The following is a 22,750-nucleotide window of genomic DNA, read 5'->3' on the forward strand; positions in this document are numbered from 1 at the left end:
CTCCTTTAGTGTATTTTCTTGTAAGATTGCAGAGTGTGTTCCCATAGTGATCTTAAGCATGATGTCGCCTGCAGACACTGACGATGTTCTGCAAAGACCTTACCACCACGGCTGCTTTCTGTGTGTTGCCCTTTTTTGGCTCTCCAGCTCTAAAAGGAGAGCACATCATGATGCCAGGGTGATATTTATTAAACTGCAGGCTCGCCTTGCAGGAGTTTAGTGTCCCTGCATGGATGGGGTGGGCGACGAGCAAAAAAGGACTCAGGAGTGTGCGGACAAGTACAAATTTGAAACAATACGTTTCATGCCCGCTTGCTTTTTGGTCAGAAAACCTAAAGCCATTAGTGTTAGGTACTGCTGATTTTTAATGGCATTCTTCAATATGTTATGGCTTTGTAGCCAAAATCAATTTGCCTTTCGGGGCTTATACGTGCATATTTCTCAGGATGGGCAGGCCCGTAAATTACGTTGGATACATTAAAAGCATCACTAAACATATTTCCAAAGTTGCAATATGCATTAGAGATTCTCATCAGCAGCCTTTCCTGCCAGTTTCCAATGTAAACATGCCTGTCCACCAACAGGTTTTTTTTTTTTGCAGATTTATATAGCATGAACTCGACCGGAAGGCATTGGAGCACTTTACATGAACATCAGTTACGTTACACAAGGACACATTCGTTTTTGGTACGCAAAGGGAGATTAAGTGATTTGCCCAGAATCACAGGATGTTGTGCCGAGGCTCGCACCTGGTTCCCCAGCTTCAAGGTCGATATCCTCCCCCCATTTGTAAACTTGCTCGTAATATCCCAGTGCACCTCTGATATTTCCAATGAGGAATAGGCTCAAAAGTCCCAGAACACAAGAAGGCCAATCATTTTAATAAATGGATGCAAACGAGTGACCTTGTGTCAGTACTTCAAGTATGCTGACACTATTGTAGTAATTTCCAGACCGTTACGTTGCAGTGGATATATTTGAAACATACCAAATGTAATGTGCTTTATAACCAGCAACAGGTGTGTTCCATGAAGTGTCAGACGAAAGCCACAAATGTCACACATAAGCACCCTGAAAATATAGACATGTCACACATAAGCAAATTGACAGGCAGCTATGTTGTCACAGGCATGACTCCGCACCTGAAGACATCCTATAAAAATCCCCCGCCCCCCAGGAAACCCTCAACCCCCTCTACAACTAACCGCTTCAGGACCCTGCTGTACTGCTCTTCTCTTTCTCCATCAAGCGTAGATTGCACTCACATGCAAGCATCATCACCCCCCACGATCAATTAACCAGAGAAAGTCACCACAGTAAGCAAGCCGGCAACATCTAAACCGGCTCACTAGAGGCTGGCCCATATTTTCCGGAGTACAAGGCAGTTTTCTTCCGGTGTCTCACCAAACAAGTTCTTTTCCGGTGTAGAAAGGGTTTGCTCGGGAATGGATTGGACGTCTTTTTGAGGGCGGTTCGTTTTTTTTAACCAATCGTTGCTCCCACAAGGAAGTACAACCACAAAGACCATCATAGTTCTGCCCCTCGCTTGTCAATCATTTTAAAACCTGCTTTCTGAAAGCTGCCTCCTCTTCTTAAATGAACGTTTTTTGGAGCCCGAAGAAAGTAAAGAGAAGTGCCTGGATGGTTGAGTTCCTCTATCAGGAGGCGGGAGGTAAGGTCCATGTTGGGAACCTCCCACCTGATTCTAGAATTGGCATCTAAATTTGTGACATCTTGGTTCAGCCTACTGTAATCGTTCATGGTTCTCTTTTCGTTTGGCAATAGGCATTTCATTTTCAGTTTAGGTCGGAACTCGGTGATACACTAAAAGATGCGTACAAAGAATATTAAGAACGGTACAAAGACCCACAGCAACGTTACAGTCACATGTATGCGCAGTTACAATGTATTACCTGAGTCTTAATCTTTAAAACATTTTAGGCATATGTGTACCGTGAGAAAAATTGAAGCATGCTTCGCTTGTCTTCGAGGAGGACAGATTAAGTGAGGAACGCTTCAACTATACGAGAAGTTACTGATGTAACTCTGCATTTCGGTTCTTGTCACTCTGGGATGAGACCAGTGCTTTATATGGGCAGGTACTCCATAACTGCACTACATTAATTTAGAAGGGATAGCACCGGCACTTCCCAGCACTGTTCCAATGCTTTTAATTGTAGAGTACCGCCAATTCACAACAGAGAACAGGTATGCTGGCACAAGGATACCTGCACTTCCTTATTTCCATTTGAAGCACTAGTCGCGACTATTGGCATAACATTAGTTGCATCGGTTGTTAAATGTCCTTATTTGTTACACAATTATTTCAGTGGTTGTTTGGAAGAGGCTATTGTGGAAGCTGGTTTGAAACGTTGGTGACAGTGCTCCAAATGTTGACCCTTCCTAAGGAGCGTGTCATTATGTGTCTGTGGCGGATGATCCATTTGACGCCAGTAAGTTGTTGTTTTTTTGGGGGGAGGGGGGGTGTTCAGGTTGGGTTATGTTTTTTTGGGAGGTCGGGAAGGATTGCCGGGAGGGAGATTCCATTGAAGTGTATGGGGCATTTTGTGGCTTATAGGTAGTTGGAAAATGATTCCCAGGTGAGTGACACCCATGAAATACGGGTGAGTTGAGCACTGTAAGGGTTCCCCAAAAAGGAGTGAACCTGAGTGTTTGTGGGTGAAATGAGGGATCCCTGGAGGAGCAGTCAGCATCCCTGTGTGAACAAATAGGTCTGACTTCAGCTCCATCATGCTGCCAAGGAAGTCTACTTACTTCACCTCCCTTTATAGTTATTCTCAGGAAACACATGTCCGATTGAACTGATTAGTTGTTGAAGATTGGGATGTGTACCATGAACGCCTATTGAACCTACTGCATTATTTTCATGAGGTGAACCAACAAGCTTGAATTACATTTAATTACGGACATAGAACCCTCACCCACCAGTAGTGGCATGCCTGAACATTTGGCTGCCTACTACAACCTGAACAAAGTGGTGAACTTGCATGGGCTCAACCATGTAGAAAGCACGAGTGTGGAGGTAGATGGATTCCTACACAAATGATGGATCCCTATTAAATGCAAATCTACAATTATCCTATTGTGCACCCAATAACTTTACTGTAGGAACCCCTTTAGAGTAAAATCAAGGAATCTAGGAATTTAAATCATTCCCACTTAAAGTAGTCAACCTGCTGATAATGATAAATTAGAGGGGCATTGGGCGCTAGATACACTAGTTAGTACCTAACTTGAAGAATGGGTGACTACAAGGAGGCACTATCAACTCCTCTTTATGGGCCAATAGGCCTTTTTAGGTCAGGTCTAGCGCAACGCGCATGCGCTGATCTAGGAAAACGACCTCTTGGAATCACTCAGGACTTTTCACACACTTGTGCGTGTGTGTGTTTTTTTTTTTTAGCCTTTTTTTTTTATTGGGCTTTGCGTGCGTCTTTGTAAAAAGACAACACACAATTGGGCAAAGGCAAGTGCATGTCCCGCCTTTCCCAGGAAACTTATCTGCCCACGGCCTACAGCTTGCGGTTACGAGCAGCGGCGCCATCTCTTTTGAATTATTGCGCCCGCGCTTGTTTCCATTTACCTGTCTTGTGGTCACGTTAATTGTAAACAGATGGCGGTCGCGTTCACTTTTGCAGCCACGCGTTTCCTGAAAATTCTCATAGATGACTCCAGCAACGATTGATGCCGCGCTTGTTTATAAATTGGGGGTGTGGGAGCCCAACGGCCCATTCTTGGGGAGAGGAGTGTTTTCTGAACGTCAGGCTCCTCCTTGTCGTGTAAGTCTGACCAGTCTCCCCCTCCTGCACAATGAGGTCATCTCCACCCGACGACTCTACATCATTAGCATGTCATGTGTATATCAGCGCCCTTAACCTGCACTGCCCCCCCTCCTGTGACCCCCACCTCTCACGATGCATGTGGGCACCAAGACAATTCCACTGTTCCATGCCATGTGCACACCAGTGCCATCAGCCTGCTCTGTTCCTCATAATACTCCTATTCCATCTGTCTGCAAGCTTGCCACTCCTGCACGTTCACCTTGCACGATGTGGGCACCTACACCCTTCCATACCCTGAACCTGACATCGGTGTCCTCTACTGCCCTCCCCATGCTCGAATCTCACCTTCCTCAGCACATATCCTTGCACAACGTGCGCACGCACCTTTCAGCGCCTCGGTCTTCCTATGTGGTGCGCTCTAGTCCCCTCACACTGCCCAGGTATGCATGCCACCCTCCCACCTACAAGCACTTCCTCCCCCGAGAGTGTGCGCATATTCATCTCACTGCCGTTCCCGGACACGGGCACCATCCACCCCTCCTCCCGCGACAATGTGCATGCTATCCTAGCTCCCCCACCGATTAGAAATATCCTTCTGTCGGACAGATGACGAGCCAGCAGAGCCCCGCCCAGGGTGCCATCATCAGCTCCCCACACCACAGGCATATCAGCCCCACAGAACGCAAGCACACCCATCATTCCCTTCCACTGCCTTAGCCTTCCTCTTCACGCAGCAAGTAATCCCCATCCTCCATCCCTCTGCACAATGCCCACCTCACACCTGGGTGTCCTTTAGCAGCCCTCCCCTCGCGAACAGCCCTTAACACAAGCAGCACAGGCCAGCAAAGGCCCTTTCACTCTATCTGCCAATAACATAGCCTCCCTCCTCACCGCCGCGTACTCTCCATCCTCCACACCCTCTCTTGCACACTACCCATTTCATGGCTCGCGGTCCTTCGGCAGTCCTGTCCTTGTGGGGAGCATTGTAACTGCCTTCAGCCCCTAACACAAGCAGCACAGGCCAGCAAAGCCCTTTTAACTCTCACAGCCCAACGCCGCACTTACCTCATACCGAACCAACTCCACGTCCTTGTCCATCCTTTCACCGAATCCATTGCACTCCTCAGATGATCTTCCCTCCATACTTAGATTCATCCTCTGTCCTTTCACCCACAGCCCTTCACCCTCCCCATCCACTCTCCTTTCACTTGTCACCAAGAGCCCGTCGCTCTCCATTGCCCGTTCACCCAGAGCCCATGGCTCTCCACTTCACCGGGCAGCTTCTCTTTCCTTTCACTTTTCACACAAAAGCCAATCCCTCTCACCCGGTCTCCTTTCACGCTGAGTCCACTGCTCTGCGCATCCTGAAATGTCACTGACAGCACACCGCTCTCATTCTTTCACGCTGAGCCCAGGGCCTTCCTCGTCTTGATATTTCCCCACAAGCACATCGCTCTCATCCATGCCATTTCTCGCAGGGCCCATCGATCAGCTCACTTTGTCGATCCTCCCAGCCAGTGGGGGATAATGTACTGCATTGCTAAACACTTATAAGGTCCCAAAGGTGAGACCTATTGGCTATGCCAATGCTTGTTTTTATAGGGCATCAATATTCCACTATTAATGATATTGTGAGTATACCTGTAATTGCTTATGTCACGTGTCTGTCACTATATAAACCGTATTAGGCTAGGGCTAGATAAAGTTAGGATCGCATTGGGCTTCATTCATGGCCGAAACATGTTGACTCAAAAACACCCTCTAGTTCTGATGAATTAAAACACCTAATCCTGGAGTGAGGAAAAAATACTGAGAAGATTGACTCTTTTGCAATCACAGTATCTCAGTTGTGCCAGGATATGGAATGCTGATACACTGCGCATTCGAATCAGAAAAGGACACTAGAGGAGACAAGTCATGTAATAAAGTTCCAAAAAAGACCAAATCAACTGATTTGTAAGAGAGATCTTGGTAAATGTCATCCCCACGCTGTTTACAGATAAAGACTCATTTAATGGTTTAGTAGTGCTCAGAGCTTAGTGGATACCAACCAGCACAGTCTCATCCTCTTGGATCCCTTCCAGAGGATGCGAATTATGTAACTGAAACACAGAAGAAGGGGCATTCTTTTGAGGAGTTGAAAAAGAAACATTGGGAAGGGAGCATCCATTATGCTTTGTTAACCCAAGGAAATTTACATGTGGAAGTTAAAGGGACTAACTATTTGTTTGACTGCCCAAAGGTGAGTCACATTATGATGAAATAGTGAGGTTCGAAAGATGGCTTTAACAATTCATACTGGTGGAGTTTTTCGTTTTCATAACCTTTTTTACAATTTGCTTGTTGTTAATGGAGCATGGCAGATGGTTAGCTATGTTACAACATAATCTGTTTTTTCCTCCACTTGGTTAGCTATTTTTTTCAAACTTCGAGATAATTATTGGGGATATGAGATTTTTCAATGAATACGTTTACACAGAGGTACATTACAAAGAGTCAATTACAATGATAACATTTACATCACGTTGTAATGTTCCTCTGTGCAAATTACATTTAGATCGCGAACATTTAAATCGCATTTTGTGGACCTGGTTGAAAACATTCTGTTTGTGTTCACACTAAATAAGCAGTGCATTTAACAGCTGTATTAAACAAGGATTAGCAATGCAATAGGTCTCGCATTTGTCAAAGTTAGAGCTGTCTGTGTTGAAAATGACAATGTTTTTTGCTTATGTTTGTTTATTTGCAGTTGAGTAATTATGTTTGCATAGCACTATTGCCATTGGTATATAAAAAAGCAAAAGCAAAAAACATTGTAATTTTTAACGCGAACAGCTCTAACTTTAACAAATGCGAGACCTATTGCATTGCAAATGCTTGTTAAAGAAGCTGTCGCCTTGAGAGCAAACGCGCGAGCGCGGACAGGAGATGTGCGTACGCATGCACAACTCCTGTCCTCTGCATGTGTGGACAAGCTGTCGACAGCAGCGACCCTGTGTTCAGTCAACCTTCGGCCAGAGCGTTTATTGGAGGTGCATGGTACGGTTACCCTCCGACCACTAACCCGGTGGTTTCGCCTATCGTCGTCCTCGTGAGTGATGTAGACCGCATGCTTGCAGTGTTTATTAGTCTTGAGCCGCTTGGCCTGGCTCTCGTAATCCAGGAGCACATCAGCGTCAGGCTGTTTTTGCGGCCCGTAGGGTGCAGGAATAAATAAAAAGGAAAGAAAAGAGAAACGAAGGGGCACCGAAGGAAAGAAGCAGATCTGCAACAGAAGGGGCGTTATTGAGGTAGGGAGGGAGCGAGGAAGAGGGAAAGCGTACACGTGCACATATACTGTCCATGCACGCACATATCAATGGAGATAGGGAGGGAGCGAGGTAAAGCGAAAGCGTCCGCGTGTGGGAGCGAAGCGAAAGCGCGGGTTGTGCTAACGCTGCAAGCCGACGCGTACATAAAGGTGTATTACGCGGCGCATTACATGTTAGCGTTACATCATGTTAGTGTAAATAAAACCAAAAAAAATTACAAATGAGTACGCTACAAAGCAATAGAAAAACAAAGTAGTTTGTTAAAGTAACTAAAAGCGCATTATTGGTAATGCGAGTGAAAAGATTCTATAATTAGGTCTGAGACAGCAGCGAAAGTAATGAAAAAGTTATGTCTGCTGAAAAGTTTTTAGGCATATACGCACACATGGGAAAATGTAAAAGCAGCGGCAGCATTTTTAAACCGAACGTAAGGTATGAACATAAAAAAAAGTATGCGTCCTATTTATTCATGTGTTCATCAAGGAAGCAGTAGGTAATGCGCCGTAGCTGTCGACTACATTTATGCAGCGCTTTGTGTTGTGTAGGAAAAAAATAGGAAGGAGGCATATTACAACAGTGCGTGGTTGAAGCTAGCCTGCATTTCTCCTATCCTTTTCGACTAAGAAAGCCCACACCGTCCCAACGCGCCATAGGCTGTCGCATGAAAATGTGAAATCCTCTCCGTTGTTTAGCAATAAAACGCGGCGCCAGCCGTACACATGCACATCCCCTCTCCTGCAAGTTAATCTAACGCCGTCGTATGCGTTCACGAACGCGTTCACAATTGCAATCCTTTGTGCGCGTGCACATGTCCTGTCCCCCATCCAAAGCAAGTCGACAACAATAGATCTCGCTAGCGACAGCGCTTCGCGCTTCGTCGCTAGGCGAGACCTAAAAAACTTGACTGCCATCTACTGTTTCTTGATTGTTAATGCAATGCGAAGCTTGAAAATCATTATTAACCAATAGTATATATTTTAACATTATCATAACTGATCAATACTCTTTTGGATAAAATGAAATGTTATTTTAGAATTCTATTTTATATTTAAAATATAACTAATGTATTATAAATCCATTTAGTACCCACCCTTTGCCCGTTAACTCTCACTACTAAAAAAAAAAAATCAATTTATGAAATTCAGCATAATTATTTCCATTTAAATTACTACCTAACCTTTTGCACCTATATCACTTAATCATCCAGTTCATAAATAGAATGTAATTTGTTAAATATTTTTTTTAATAAATTAGGTTACTTAAAATTTCAAGGCTATTTGATTTTTGTTCTTTTTGCTTTCTAATTAAATTACTACCCACCTTGTTCCCCTATATTATTTAAATTACCTATTAAAGTGCATGAAATTCAAAGAAATACAACATGAAGTTCCCGTTGTAATATAGAAAAATCACCTAATAAATCTTAAATACATTTACAAAATGTAACTAATTTTTGATAATTAAATTCCTTTTCACCCTTTGCCCCATACATCTTTTCAAAACCTATTCTTAAATAAACAATATTCTCAAATAAATAAGTTGTAACATTAATTAAAAAATAATTGGATAGAAGGTATTCCTCCCATAAATAGAATGCTAGCGCAGCTTTAAAAAATACAGATGGTGAAATCATGCAACGAACAATAAACATGAAATTACAACACATTGTAAAAAATATAAATAATAAACATTGTAAAAATTGCGATGTAAATGTAAGTCTATGTAAATGACTGGTTGTAAACTTACCATTCCCGTTATTGGATGAGGGCTAAATGTAGAGGGCTCAACCTTGTGCCTTCGATCGAACTGGCATCTCTTTCATATTCCTTTTCATCCTCTGACAGTGGCTGAGTCTAAGCTAGCATTTCCATGCTATAGTGTTTAGAGGCGAGTGTTGTAATTCAGGGTCATATTAAGATTATGTTTAGTTATTAACTTCACTGAGGTACTGCTGAAGGACAGTTATCTGTTAAGTACATGAAGGAGGGTGTCTGGCTTTGGTGATTATTTACCACAAGTCCTCATGTGTCAGTCTCAGTTGGCGGTTCATGGACTAAGCAGGACGTTTGTAGTGTGGTTTTGGAGATATATGTTGTGCAGCATAACACAGGAAATAATTCCAATAATTGCTTGTTGCCTAGGCTAAGACCATGTGACATTACTTAAAGAATGGCAGCGTACAATATCTTATTGTGGAATCAAAAAGGTGCTGTGAACATGCATATGATATGGCCTTACATCTGAACACAATAGTCAAAAATAGTAATTCTACAGTAAAAATACCTGGTGAAAGGGTGGCATGAAAAAGTATCTATGAAATGGACATGGACTCATCTGTGGTACTCCACGTGCTTCTCCTCCACCAAGAGAGGTATTCTTTCAGGTTAGCCCATACGTTCCTTTACAAATGTCCTACTTGTCTCATAGCCGGCATAGAGGAGTCTGCTCTAGACTGGATTGTGTCCTACCTTCACAACAGAACTAATGTTATCCATATCCAACCTTTCTCATCCAAACCATACTTTACAAAAGCAGGGGTTCCTCAAGGCTCTATTATCTCGCCCATGCTTTTCAACATCTGCATGAAGTAATTACCGGCACTGATCAATCAATTTCACCTCACGTGCTATAACTATGCAGATCACACAAAAATACTCCTTCATCTGCAATGCCTCGAAGACATGGGGAAACTCTGCAATTTTCAGTTATCTCAGAGCTGTGGATCAATGGATGACGTGGAGCCATCTGAAATTGAATCCTTCCAAAACGGAAATACTCACATGTAGCGATTGGAAACATTATGACCTACTCGCCATGTGGCCTGAGGATTTGGGAACACCACTTAGAATATCGACGGAAGTAAGAAACCTCAGAATGACCATGGACTCCAAGCTATTGATGAATACCCAAGTGAACAAACTAGCAAGTTCAAGTTTTATTTCTATAAAAACTCTGCGATGAATCTTCCTCCATTTGGGTTTTCCACACAAGGTCCAGGCTACCATCTCCCTTGTTTAGCCCAAACTCTATTACGCTAATAGCTTCTACCATGGATCACCTTTACCTCCATGAAAAGACTACAACGGATTCAGAACTCAGCTGACAGACTTCTCTTACATATAAAACTGCAAGACCACATCTCCGCTGCCCTGAAAGCCTTGCATTGGTTACCGGATGCCAGAAGATCCATGTTCAAGCTGCTTTGTATCACCCACAAAGCGATACATGGAACAAGACCGCTCTTCATCAGGAATATAATCACCAAACACATTCAACAAAGGAACCGCTGCTCTGGAGTGGCACCTCGCCTCAAAATGCCAAGATACAAGAAAAAAAACAATGAATGGCACATTATTTTCTGTTCAAGCAGCCAAACTATGGAACTGTTTACCCCCAACATAAGATCCACGGATAACCACCTTATCTTCAGAAAACTACTCAACAATCGGGTCTTACCCACATAACCACTATACGCAAACAGATAGAAATATACAGCATATCTCTATGTATATAAGCATTTATTTGTACTATAGATATGTATCTATATATGTGTATTGCTTTGTATAAACGTGCAGACTACTTATGGTAAAAAAAATTAAATCTAGATATTCATTAGTTCTGCTCAACAAACATACATATTACTGATAGTTACATTATTCTATGTTTTTAACATGTATATAAGTGACTGCATAAATACGTCTTATATATACTCCAGCTCAACTTTCTGACTCGTGTCAAACCTCTTTCTACTACTATTTCCAATGCACTAGCCTATTTCTCGCTATATACCTCTATCAATATACCCATTACCTCCATTCTCTCATTCATCCCAAACCCCATACCACTGCTATGGTCCCCAAAATAACCCTTTCAAGACTCTTCTCTTCTCCACCCCTTCTTGCATAATCTTGTATCTCTTTTTAGGTCTCGCCTACGCAGCGCGCGTGCGCTGCTTAGGGGGGACCTCTTGTAATCGATCCGCTTTTTTTCCCCAAAAAACGTGCATGCGTTGCATTGCTTTCAATGGCAACGCGTGCACGTTTGGCGATTCCTTGCGGGAGCGAGCGGCGCCATCTGGTAGCAATTATCGCGCTCGCTCCCGCAAGGTAAACGCTGCGCGTCCCTGCTCTCGGCCGCACTCCTCCACCCCTCCCACTTGTGAGTGCGAGGCACGCGCCCTTGTTTATTTTGTCTCCGTCTCCATTCCCATTCAACAGTATACTCTATTGTTGCCTTAAGCATTAGGCAGAAGACAACAGGAGTCCTTTAAATACAAGCTATGTCATGAACATGGATGTATCCGGTGCCTTCAGAAATATAGTCAAGTATGTCGCGTGATTGGCTAAACTTTTCACGTCAAAGTTACAAAGCCTTTTTTTGGGGAATGGCCCTTAGTACTTGTAGCCACTGCCAATCTCATGATATCCAAAAAGAATATAATAGGGTCAGATTCTTGGAGCTATGTTCAGATCCGTCTCCATATCCCGGTGCAATCGCACAGAATAAAATACAGAGATATTATACAGTCTGCCTCACATTCCCTCCATTGATCCCAGAAGGTCATACGTTATGGGGGTTTCCCTCTTGTCCTTGTGTTTGCAAACACTGCAGATCTGCTCTGGAAAAGCAGAACAGCAATCAAAGGCACTTATTTTAGTTTTATTAGCACTGGCTTTATGACAGCACACATTTAAAAAAAAATACCGAAAGGGAGGAGGGGCAGTTTTGTTAAAGTGTTCATGATGTTTCATGAGTCATCTCCCTGCTTTGAAATTAGAAGAAAAACCTCTAAGGATGTTAGGCACAGGCTATCTTCTTGCAATTACGTGATGCTATCTACATTGTCGCTCCTATTGAAAGTACCCTGATCCCACCGTTACGCAGAACGACAGGGTCAAAATTAAAGTATCTAAAAGGCTGCCCAGGAACCAAATAAAAACCACAATGCTGATGTTCAGGTTGTGAGGTGCAGGTGGAATTAGAATCCACTTGTAGTCAAGATGATTTTTTTATTTTATTTCTTTAACAAGAGGCCCTATTTTTCCCCCAAAAACAGCATCTTAACTCCACCGATATCCATCTAATATAAAACCCTTGCTTAAAATCCGGGCCAGTGGAATTATGGGAATCTGTGGTTGTGACATTTTACATTTAATTATGAATTTGATTCATGTGCGCCACATTCCACAACCTGCTGCTTAATTTGCATAGTTCAACCAAAAGGAATTTCGCTGCTACTTAAAGGAATCAAAAATGAAAAAGTGGCACACACGGTGCTCTGCCGCAGCAAGTCCTTCGCAAACGTCATCTTTCAGTTGCTGACTGCTTTATGCAGGTGTTAAATGGAAACTAATAAATTGAAACCTTAGGCCAGACAGTAGTGATGTGTAAAAATGACAAAAAGGAGAGAGAATACTGTACCAGAAGTTAAGCATAGTGCCACATAGTTTGCATTATTTACTGCGTTATTTAGTCAATCCTGCAACATTATTTGACCCTTCACTGTCACATAATTCATGTGGCCTTTCCAAGTAAGTAGTTTCAAAACATTTTAAAAAGTGTATTACTCTCATTAATTATGGATCTAACTATTCAACTGGTACACTTTCTCATGTTCTTTGTGTCTGCTCACGCTTTACTATTGAGTGTTCACAGGATCAGGAAGACTCACTATGGTGGCCGTGCCTTTTCCCGTCAAAAATCTTCGCTTTAGAACTCTAGTTGCCAAGCTTCGCTACATTACTAACTACATACTGTTCAGGAAAGCTCTTAAAATTTGGCTCCTCTACCTGTACCTTGGTCGCCACGGAATTTACTCTAGATTAGCACCAGGACCCTCCGGGCAGGCTATACATTTCCTATATAAATAAAATCATGAACTACTGTTAAAAAAATGTGCAGTATGAGGAAACTAAAGCAGCTGATAGACAAAATCATAAGATGAGATTCGAGGCAACAAAGATGGCAATTTTTGGTGATTTGTCATGGAGTCAGTAATGAAAATGAAGAATGCAGGTAATAAAGTAGGGCTCTCTGGGATAAGGTGAAACATTACCGCTCTGCAAGCTCCCAGTCCTCCTGGATCTGCTTCTGTCTTGCTTTTTAGGTCTCTCCTACGCAGTGCGCATGCAGTGCATAGGAGACAGTTAGCCGTTGTGCAGCTGTTTTTCAAAGCAAATACTCGTGCTTGAGGCGGCATACGCCTTGTGGGAGTGCGCAGCGGTGCGCAACAAGCACGAGTATGTGCTTTGAAAAAAAGCACAATGCACGCGCATGCACACACACGCACGCACCAAACCCGGGCGATCGCTTTCACTCCCGGGTGATCGCTTTCGGGGCTGTGAAAGCGGCCAATGCTTAGTATTTTTTTAACACATTAAACGAGGGTGAACGGGCGTCTTGTTGTGCGTGGCTCACTCAATTTGCTATTTTTTTAAACATATTAAATAATGGGCTGCCTCTGGAGCGCCCTTGGCTGACTCCGTGAGTCACATACCATCAGGTGCCCTGTCTATCTCAAGCTGCAGCGCCTCTCTCTTCCTACCCTCCTGTTATCAGCGCTCTCCCAAAATAATTCCCAGGAGCACTGATTTCTGCTGTGGCTCCTCCCTGTCTCCTGAGGTCATTCCTTTCACCCTATGGTGTCCGAGCAGCTTCACTTTCTGTACCTTGGTAACCTCGGAGCCCATGGGGCTCCTTTCCTCTGTGGCTCCTCTTTCAACACCGTTTTGATTGCCCCCATCTTCCTGGGGGGCTCATCTTATCCCAACACTGATTTCCCCTCCATTATCTCCACCCCCTGCTGACCGGGACACCAGCTACTACAGTGTTGTTCCCCTCTGTGCCTCCTCAGCTGGTGCCTCTCTAGCCTGCTTTGCAGCTCAAATGTCGGGGTTTTATTTGGGTTAGCTTTTTCCACGGAGACGATGGCGTGGCCTTTGCAGAATTACATCACCCGTATCCATGCTTGTGCAGCCGGTGGAATTTTTATGATATCTCTTTAATTGATTAATCTCATTGAACTTGTTATCAAGCTGAGCCGACTACCTAGTGCCTCCTTTATGTTGTTATGGATTTTCATTTTTTTTAGCGGGTAGGACGTTCAACTGCAGGGCTGGGTTTTACAACAAATACAATCTGGTGTTATATGTAGGATATAACAATTTACTGACAGACAAGTTATTGAAACAAGCATTGGCATAGCCAATAGGTCTCGCCTTTGGGACCTTATAATGCTTAGCCATGCAACAGTTGGTGTTGTTGCACAAAGGATATTGTGCTGCATAACTAAATACTTATTAAGGTCCCAAAAGCGAGACCTATTGGCTATGCCAATGCTTGTTGATACTCTTCCCTCCAACACTTGGAGCAGAAACCCTGCCAAGCAGGGTTGCCAAAGTAGCCACATCCTTTTTTACAAAGAAGCTCCGACTGGTCCACATGAATTGCTCTACGTTCCGGCTTTAAGCTCATCTTCCTTCTGAGAAACTTACCAAAAAAAAGACATTTAAATATTTTCCACGCTATTTACAACTGGTAACATATAAATCATCAATATAGTAAGTGCATAGAGATCTCAAGAACAGCCTCATTTAGAGTTAATCAGAGAGAGCATGACCGTTGGTATGGTGGAGTACTTTACTACTCATATGCCAAGGGTACTCTGCCCTTCAAATTTAGAGAGGTGTGTCAGTCCAGTGGCCATCATGGCAGTTCCTGTTAATACACTAAAAGTTTGACCGATTGCTCCATCAAATTGACAGAGCCATACATGAAACCTTTAGGTTTTTTTTGTTTTAAAAAAAAATCCCAAAGCAGGATTTTCTTTTTAGAAGGAAATTGTGTGTTTTTTTTCAAACATTGAGCCCCATCGCTATAGGAGATTTCTCACATGACAAGGGAGTCATTTACAAGTTTACACTGCCTCTTGCACAAGGTTTTACATGGTAAGGACAGACCGAGAAAACTGGACATTAGACTGCCCCTCCTAATTCAGGCATACAGTCAAATGGCCAAACCTCGCCAATAGGTCTCGCTTTTGGGACCTTATAAGTGATTAGCCATGCAACACTTGATATTGTTTTATGAAGGATATTGTGCTGGATAACTAAACACTTATAATGTGCAAAGGCGAGACCTTCTGTAGATGTATGAATGAAAAATTACACCAATGGAGCACTCCTCTTAGTGATGCAAAGACATGTACTTGGCAAGGCACATGATAATATTCATTTGATGAAATGTGCATATATAATGAATTATTGAATAATAATGTATATTGTGATACAGCAATCATTGCATTCCTTGATGTATGTTTTACTACATGGTATGTACGACTGAATATGTATATCTATATCTGTGTGTGTGTATATATTCACTTAAAAAACCGTAGGTTTCACACATGTTCTAGTTAGCTGTACATTTCACTCATAAAAAACCAATGAAATTCCACGTTATAGTTAGATCAGGTAACTATAACTTGCGCGCCCACAATAAACTGCTGATGACGTCACATATTACATCACTCATGACATGGTCAGTGACATCACTCATCACATCAATGATGACATCTGAAATGACACATTGTGGATTGCGGTCGCGCAAGTTATAGTTACCTGATCTAACTATAACGTGGAATTTCATTGGTTTTTTACGAGTGAAATGTACAGCTAACTATAACATGTGTGAAACCTATGGTTTTTTAAGTGAATTGGCAAGGTTTTGTAAATGCTAATTCCTAACTATAACGTGTGTGAAACCTATGGTTTTTTCAGTGAATTTGTACGGTTTTTTAAATGCTAAGTTATGTATTTATTTATTTATTTTTTTTCTGGTTTTTCACCGTGCGCACACCCTGCGCGCGCGGTGCGCTTCGCGCACTGTGCGCACGCTGTGGGCACTCGGTGCGCTTTGCGCACCGAGCGCCCACGTTGCACAGTTCATACCGTGCGCGCCTCGCCTTTTTTTACACAGTAACAATTTTTTTTTTTCCCTTGCGGGTCCTTCAATTTATTTAATAAATGTGATTGTTATTTCGTTTTTTTTTTTTCTTTTTTTTTTTTTTTGCCGTGCAGTAGATAATAAATATATATGTGTGTGTGTGTGTGTGTGTATATATATATATATATATATATATATATCTATATCAAACAGGAGTTCCCGAAGGAAATTGGAACGCACTCCACAGCAGCAGTTCAGAAGAGCTTTTAATCGGAGGATGACACAACTTGCGGGCAAGGTATTGACACGCCGACCGGTTTCGGAGCCTCCCGCTCCTTCATGGGCGTTGCCTGAAACGTTGTAGCCTCACAGTAGCACTTGGCATGCATTTAAAACCTGTAACCTGATTGGTCATTTTTTAATAGGTAGTTTCCCTCTGGTGGGTTGCATGCTGGGTAAGGTAGTGCGCTGTTAGAATTTTGACCCTCTGGTGGGTGCTGCACAGTTTCAAACAAAATAATTGCTTAAAATCCCTCTGGTGGGCCCCATGACCACAAAGTTGGTACACAATTCAAAAGTTGCTGTGCTGTTCGTGGGCTGAAAGTTCGTGCCCGTCCAGTCACGTCATCTGTAAGTAGACGGCGGTGCAGTTCCTCGCGGCTTTGGGACCGCGAATTACATCAAACAGGAGTTCCCAAAGGAAATTGGAACGCACTCGTAATTCGCGGTCCCAAAGCCGCGAGGAACTGCACCGCCGTCTACTTACAGATGACGTGACTGGACGGGCACGAACTTTCAGCCCACGAACAGCACAGCAACTTTTGAATTGTGTACCAACTTTGTGGTCATGGGGCCCACCAGAGGGATTTTAAGCAATTATTTTGTTTGAAACTGTGCAGCACCCACCAGAGGGTCAAAATTCTAACAGCGCACTACCTTACCCAGCATGCAACCCACCAGAGGGAAACTACCTATTAAAAAATGACCAATCAGGTTACAGGTTTTAAATGCATGCCAAGTGCTACTGTGAGGCTACAACGTTTCAGGCAACGCCCATGAAGAAGGAGCGGGAGGCTCCGAAACCGGTCGGCGTGTCAATACCTTGCCCGCAAGTTGTGTCATCCTCCGATTAAAAGCTCTTCTGAACTGCTGCTGTGGAGTGCATTCCAATTTCCTTTGGGAACTCCTATTTGATATATATATATATATATATATATATATATATATATATATATATATATATATATATATATATATATATATATTTATACTCATGCATACTTTTGAAAATGTTTACTTATTTTTTTTTATTATGAAACCTTAGCTAGAGTTGAAGTGTCTATGGAAGAGGAGAAGCTTTCGCTCCTTCTTTAATATTGCCTTCTGCATCACAACAAACGTTCACTGCTGCATTGCAGGAGCAAACGAAAAAGTTGACAGACATGAATGTGTTATTTATATATGAATAGTTATTGTATGCTGCACATGTATTCACATGTGTATATAACAAATATCAAACAAAGTTTGTACCTTCAATTGAAAATAGATCCATTAGATTGAAATATCATTTCCTGCGACAATGCAATATCATTGGACAATGCATATTTAATTCCCACGTACTTTTGAGGCTTGTTCCCGGCTCTCCAGGTTCAAAATAGGGCAGTTTGGGTGCTCGGCCTTCAAAATTAATAATTTAGCAGTTTATGACTTGTTCCAGAAAATTAGAGAGCGTGGTCAATCCCAGGTCTTCATTTGGTAAGCGGGCCCGTGGGCCAGGGGATCCTGTGGGCCTCACGGGGCATCTGGCCTGGATGTAATTCAGATGAAGTGGCAGGATCCCCACCTATAATTTGGTCCGCCTGGCTCCAATGTCAGTGGGTGAATGCTTGTGGTTGCCTCACGTGACTAGGTTGTCCACTGCCCTGCCATATACCAATGTTTAGGGAAAAGCCTCTTGTAGTAAATTACTTGTCTACTGTTCTCCACTGTACTGCTCTGCTAGAATGTTCCATGACATCATAGAATGCCTGAGTGCCTCTCTGTGTTAGTGTCAGTTAGTCAACTCAGGCTGAGCTGTTGGGAGCCTGCTCCTGGTGGGGCTGTCTTTGTACCATCTATCTTCTCCTACTATCCTGATCTCCTATACTGGAACCAAGCTACTAATAAAGAAGTAACCTACATGTACATTTGGACTCTGTATCTTCCTTTACAACAATTTTGGCGATGATCTTGAACCTACGCGAGGAGTAAAGAGTAAGGACAACTGAGGAACTAAAGGACAAGGAACCAAAGACTTTATGGACTTTCAAAACGTCAATTGAAACTCAAAGGTAACGCCCTGGCGAGCCCCACCAGTGTCCTGTACCATCTGGACAGCCTGCAGCCTGGGCGTTTGTCAATGGTGAACCTGCTGTCACCCCGCTGCCGGAAGACGTCTGAAGCAGTCTCTCCAGCAACGGACTTACCTGAGTCCTGCGGTGTTTACCTTCTTTACCTGGCCCTCAGTCTGAGTGGGAAGCGTCGTGGCCTGACAGCTAGTTGTGCCTACATCCACTCTGAGTGATGTGTGAGTCTCCCACGGTCTTGACAGTGTGGCATGTTGAGGGAGTTCCTCCAACGGGTCGTGTCAACCTAGTTGTGGTCGGCCTATGTGTGCAAATTGGTGCTTACTCAAGAGAAACCTAGAGCCTCGGAGAGGAACCAGAAGTGTGAGTCAATTTTGCCTGTGTGGACTCTCAACGCACTGCCACTACACCTTGGAGGAAAGTGTCTTGTTTTGTGAGAAGCGCGACACATGCCCATGTTTGCGGGGGCAGAAACCGTGTGTTGTGCGGTGAGTGGACAAACTTTATTTTTGCTCATTTGGTTGCTTAGAAGGGATCGTGTTAGCTTTTGACAGTTGAACCGCTACTGTTCAAATACGTTTTACCACGCGCACACATATCAACGCGCGCAGACTTACCTTTGTGTCATGCCTCCAACTCCTATGACGTTCGCATCTTCTTCAAGCTGCTTACTGTGGTCTACGCTTTGGCGCACGCCTTTGCTGCTAGCCATCCTGCGCGGCGTCTAGAAGCGTGCCACCATTTTGTGCTTGGCTTTAGCACATTATTTTGAAGGATTGCTTACAGTTCCTGTCTGCCAGCCATGTTTTTGTTTTGTGTTCACCGCGACTCTCGCTGCTGTGAACGAGCGCCGCTCAAACTTCCTATATTTCATCAGCTGAGTGCCGGAGATGTCCGCACTTAGTAACGCCGTCGAGCTGACCAACAATATGGTACGGGCTAGAGCATTCCTTGACCAGCACCAGGAGTATAAAGATGAAATCGATGCTCCTGATGATAACTTCATATCCGCTGAGGTGCTCGGACTGGCCTTCCTGATCTTGCATGCTGCTGTTCACTATGCTCCTGACGAAGTCCACGAGGAGTTGCCTATCTAAGCAGGGCCAAGAACAATGTTCCTGGAGCTGTGATGGTTGTGCGGACAGCAGAACAGACAATACATGGACCCGCACCTCTTCTACCAGGACACAGAGCAAGTTCACATAATGCATGTCCTATTTGGTATATAGTCTATACTGGCAGGGGCAAGTACTACGCTCCTGGATATGTGGGCACTGCGCAGACAACGATATGTAATATGCATTGACGTGTGGACGTTTTAGTGGCACTCAGTTCTGCTTTTCTGTTAGCGCAGCGTGTACCCTTTTCTTTGGGGAAGTTGTGGGTGCGTTGACTCCTCTAATTTAGTTTTTAATTCAAGTGTGTTGTGAGACAGTGAATGTTCCGTACAGCTCACAAGTGTAGTGTGCCATTAGACGGTGTGTGTCCTGATTTAGTCTTCGTACGTAGAGTGTACCCATTTCTTTGGGGAGGTTGTGGGGGTAGTCCATGCTTCCAATTTAGTTTTCTGTTTTCCAGGGTGAGTACCCTGCGGTGTACCCTATTTAGGGGAGGTCATAGTTTTTGTTTTCCAGGGTGAGTACCCTGTGGTGTACCCTACTTAGGGGAGGTTGTGTTATTTTCCAGGGTTAGTACCCTGCGTTGTTCCCTATTTTCGGTGGTTCGTCTTCAAGGGTGAGTACCCTGCGTTGTACCCTATTTAGGGGAGGTCATAGTTTTTGTTTTCCAGGGTGAGTACCCTGTGGTGTACCCTACTTAGGGGAGGTTGTGTTATTTTCCAGGGTTAGTACCCTGCGTTGTTCCCTATTTTCGGTGGTTCAGTCTTCAAGGGTGAGTACCCTGCGGTGTACCCTATTTAGGGGAGGTTGTAGTTTTTGTTTTCCAGGGTGAGTACCCTGTGGTGTACCCTACTTAGGGGTGGTTGTGTTATTTTCCAGAGTTTTTACTCTGTGGTGTACCCTATTTAGGGGATGTGATGATCTTTTCCAGGGTGTCTACCCTGTGGTGTACCCTATCTAGGGGAGGTTTTCTTATTTCCAAGGGTTAGTACCCTGTGTTTTTGGTGGAGGTTGTTTGGTTAATTCCTAGCGTTACCATGGGTTTTCCTTTCATGTTGACACTATGCTCCAGTCGAAGTCCACCTGCATGGAACTCGTGGCCAAGGGTTTCATGTTTGTAGGACTTTGAGTGTGAAGTTTTTTCTAGTGCCTAGACCTTTTCCGTTACTCCTAACGGATTTTGAGTATCAGCATGCCTTCTACCCTAACCAGGGGAACCTTTTTGTTTCTTTCCAGAGCGTTTTCTCTCTGGTGTATCTTTGTTGTTGAGGTTGCACTCTTCCTGTTATCTACAGTGAATCTAACCCCTATTGTACCTATCTATTGGGGATGCTGTTTTCTCCCAAGGGTCAGTGTCTGCACCCACCTTTGTTTAACAGGGTGTCTACCCTGTGGTGTACGCGCTTATGGGGAGGTTGTGTGGGTGACCACCCTTCTCTGTTGCATTGTTTTTTTTTCATCTAAGCCATGCTTTGGTTTTTTCCCTAAGGGAGGGGGATGGGGCGTGTAGTAATGTTATTTGAAATTTTAATGTTTTCTCTTATTTTTGTATCTTAACACATTTCTGTTCATGCCAGTGGAATTTCTGATACCTCATGCACTACACCTGTGGATATGTGCATCTCATTGTTGTACCTTCTTGCTAATGATATATTGAGGTATCTTATTTGTCTTTATCTTTACTTCTGCTGTTGTTCCTTAAGGAAGGAGGATGTGTAGTAAATTACTTGTCTACTGTTCTCCACTGTACTGCTCTGCTAGAATGTTCCATGACATCATAGAATGCCTGAGTGCCTCTCTGTGTTAGAGTGTCAGTTAGTCAACTCAGGCTGAGCTGTTGGGAGCCTGCTCCTGGTGGGGCTGTCTTTGTACCATCTATCTTCTCCTACTATCCTGATCTCCTATACTGGAACCAAGCTACTAATAAAGAAGTAACCTACATGTACATTTGGACTCTGTATCTTCCTTTACAACACCTCTCACACTCATTGCACGTGGTGGCGCTGATCAGCTTTCCATGTTGTGGTGATGCTCGTTGGCTTTCACCTACAGACGCAGTCACGGGCATTCACTGGTAGTGCCACAGAAGTGGCATCCCTTATTGGCTTTCACTTATAGTGTAATAGTGGCACATCTTTCACTTATAGCCGCACAAAAGTGGCGGCACTTGTTGACTTTTACTTATAATGGCACAGAACAGACGGCATTCATTGGTTTTCACTGATCGCGGCACATAAGTGGTGGCACTCATTGACTCTCGCTTATAACGGCACAGAAGTGGTGGCACTCATTGACTTTGGCAAGCTAATATCCGGAACGTAATGAAGGACGTCTCTTTACCCTAATTAATGCTCGGACATAAACGTTTACAAGTGTTTATCAAAGTTTAGATCGTTTCACTCGTGTGTACGTGCTGGTTAGACAGAGGACAATAAATCGAATCACAGCTCCAATGAGAGCCTGCCTCCCTTCTGCCAGCTAAAACATGACGTGTTTATTTATGATAGCATTTCAAACCGAGGCAAACAAACCAAGAGAAATTCAGTAATTTAAAATAAAGATACATTCTTTTTCCTGAATGATCATCCAAGCAATAAAATAATCCAAGGATAAGGATTACAATGGAAGTGTTTGGGCGCCCTCCGGTGGTTGTCTGAAGAACTTGGTGTACCACAAGAATAAATCAAAGCCCTCCATATATTTCTCAATGTCCTACGACTCACATTTATCTTCTTGGCCCAAATCATTTTGGTCAATTTGTAAATAGTTAATACAACATTTTACAATATATTTATGAATATCAAACGCAATTTATTTCTCTCTGCGCACTCTAAGTTTCTGCAAAAACTAAACGGCGTAAAACACGTAGAGACATCCAGTCTCCAAATTAAACATGACATTCAAATAACCTCTTGAAGCACGCGCTCGCGCTGCAAGTTAAAAAAAAAAAAAAAAAGAAAAAAAAAAGCAATGGACGCGAAAGTGAAAGTAATTAGGCCAGCGATGCGGAGAAAGAGATAAGAAAGGCAGATGGCGGCGTGCACACAAGGTTTAGGACAGGAAAAGCTTGTGGGTAGCACTTTGAAAAGGCCCCTTACTAAAAGTCGATTAGCAGCGCATGCGCTGCTCTAGGCTCAATCTAAAAACGACAGAAAAACATTAAATGCAGTATATGTTGCAGCCATTACTTTTACATGGACAGTAGTTTAGGGACCTTGACCAATCATTATAGT

At 43.4% G+C, this 22,750-nt stretch overlaps 2 protein-coding genes across 7 annotated transcripts in view; one reads left to right on the plus strand and one right to left on the minus strand.

The window, feature by feature from the left end:
* Nucleotides 1–1,402, minus strand: part of TXNL4B (thioredoxin like 4B) — an 88,095-nt gene extending 86,693 nt beyond the window's left edge. The window contains exon 1 of one of the 5 annotated variants that reach the window (XM_085622395.1): nt 1,313–1,402. The gene's annotated coding sequence lies outside the window, so the exon portion shown is untranslated. Of the gene's footprint in view, nt 1–1,205 lie in introns of all 5 variants that reach the window. The other 4 variants (XM_085622396.1, XM_085622392.1, XM_085622393.1 and 1 more) reach the window with 4 other exon arrangements.
* Nucleotides 1,403–1,424: 22 nt separating this feature from the next.
* The window catches only part of SENP7 (SUMO specific peptidase 7), a 991,910-nt gene continuing 970,584 nt past the window's right edge, over nt 1,425–22,750 (plus strand). For both annotated transcript variants that reach the window (XM_085622390.1, XM_085622391.1), the window contains exon 1: nt 1,425–1,672. The gene's annotated coding sequence lies outside the window, so the exon portion shown is untranslated. The remainder of the gene's footprint in view (nt 1,673–22,750) is intronic.

This window comes from Triturus cristatus, chromosome 8 (genome assembly GCF_964204655.1).
Source record: "Triturus cristatus chromosome 8, aTriCri1.1, whole genome shotgun sequence".
In the NCBI taxonomy this organism is placed as follows: Eukaryota; Metazoa; Chordata; class Amphibia; order Caudata; family Salamandridae; genus Triturus; species Triturus cristatus.